The following is a 2,261-nucleotide window of genomic DNA, read 5'->3' as shown; positions in this document are numbered from 1 at the left end:
TATATATGTATATATATATATATATATATATATATGTAATTATATGGATATATATATGTGTAAATTTCTCCCATATATATATATATATATATATATATATATATATATATATATATATATATATATATATATATATATATATATATATATATATATATATATATATACATATATATACATATATTTATACATATTTATATGCATATATATATATATACATGCATACACACACACACACACACGGGGAAGCAAAACTTGCATTAAAGGTTACATTGATATTTCACACCAACCACTACACCAAATGGTATGAAACCTAATGCAGAATAAAGAATGCATCGTCAGCTAATAATAAACTCTTTTCTACAGGAATATTGGAGAATATGACAATGCAGAGTATGTGATCTGGTCTGTGCACAAGTCGATCCGAAGAGGATCTTAAGCATAGTCAGAGTATCCTTGTGCACAGTTTATAGCTTCAAGAAGAGACTGAACATGGGAAACGGCGTTGAGAGGAAGTCTGGCAGCAGTGGACCTAACAAGAAGCGGAATCAAGACTTCATCAACACTCTCAAGTCCAAAATTTCAACGGATCCAACAACGTCCATGAGAAAGCTGGCTTCTGAACTTGAAGTGGAGGAGCCCAAGACCATCAGAACAGTTGTGAATAATGACTTGGATCTCAAGTCCTACACTAGGACACCGATACATCTACTGACAGAACCTATAAAGGCCAGGATACTGGAAGGATGCAGAAAGGTTTTCACATGCCTCAAGAAGAACGGGTCCACGGTGAACATTTTCTCTGAGGAGAAATCTTCACAGTGGATGCCGTTGTGAACCGCAGAAACGATTGGTACATTGCGGAATCAGCAACTGACGTCAGAGACACCTTCAGAACAACACTTGAAGCCCAGGTCATGGCCTTCGGTATTGTAGCCTACGACGGAAGAAAGATGCCCATCTACTTCTGCAAACCTGAAGGAAAGGTAGGTGCAGACGCCTACTACATGACGCTGAGGTACCATTACTTGCTATGGTTCAAGGCCAACTACCCGGAGGGCGAGTGTGTGTGGATTCAGGATGGTGCTTCCAGCCATACTACCAAGAAGGTACAGAATGTCTGCAAATCAAACTTTGCTGTTTTCTGGCCTACGGATTTCTGACCCTCTTCCAGCCCGGATCTCAGCCCTCTGGACTATGCTGCGTGGGTCATTTTGGAGCATGCCATCAACAAAACCTCCCATCCCAACATCAACTCTCTGAAGGCTGCCATCAATGAAGAGTGGGCCCAAGATATCCAGTGACTTCGTGGTAAAGAGTTGTGCGAGGTTCCGGGACCGTGTGGAGGCTGTAACTACAAGCAAGAATTAATTATTCGTTTTGCGATTATATGTAAATGTTATTAACGAATTTTCTAATTACTAAACCTATTAATGCGCAATGAGAGTTTCAAATGTTAGTATTTTGCTTCCCGACCCTGTATATATATATATATATATATATATATATATATATATATATATATATTTAGAGAGAGAGAGAGAGAGAGAGAGAGAGAGAGAAATTCACGCATGCGCGCGCGCACACACACACACACACAAATATGTGCCTGCACACACACACACATACATATATCTATGAATATATGTATGTATGTGAATATGAATGTGATGTGTGTGTGCGCGCGCGTGTGAACGTGTTTGTGGCTTGTGTGTTGCTTGACGTTGTTCGGAGTCCCACTTGCTGGGGAGGAGTCATTCCCGCCCCAGGAAATAACACCAACAGTGTGCTGAATATATGTTATGTTAGCTAATTGCCAAGCACCACCACCTGAGCATGCACGCTACACTACACCCCACAGCACCAGACCACAACAGCAGCCAGCGAAGACGACTCTTCGAATTGCTAGAAAGAGCAGTCAAATAACCATCAACTCACACCCTATCGTCATAAAGAAACACAACTGTATTGGTCAATGTAGTTCTTGAGAACTTGGTGGTAGTAGTGGTAATGGTGGTGGTGGTGCAGGTGGTGGTGGTGGTGGTGCTGCTGGTGGTGCTGGTGATGTGGTGTCGGTGCTGGTAATGGTGGTGGTGGTGGCGCTGGTGGTGGTGGTGGTGGTGCAGGTGGTGGTGCTGGTGGTACTTGTGATGTGGTGTCGGTGCTGGTAATGGTGGTGGTGGTGGTGGTGGTGGTGGTGGTGGTGGTGGTGGTGGTGCAGGTGGTGGTGCAGGTGGTGGTGCTGGTGGTGCTTGTGATGT

The sequence above is a fragment of the Octopus bimaculoides genome, chromosome 8, assembly GCF_046866305.1.
Source record: "Octopus bimaculoides isolate indiv1 chromosome 8, ASM4686630v1, whole genome shotgun sequence".
Taxonomy (NCBI): Eukaryota; Metazoa; Mollusca; class Cephalopoda; order Octopoda; family Octopodidae; genus Octopus; species Octopus bimaculoides.
The sequence above is the reverse complement of the archived record's forward strand: the minus strand, read 5'-3'. Positions refer to the sequence as shown.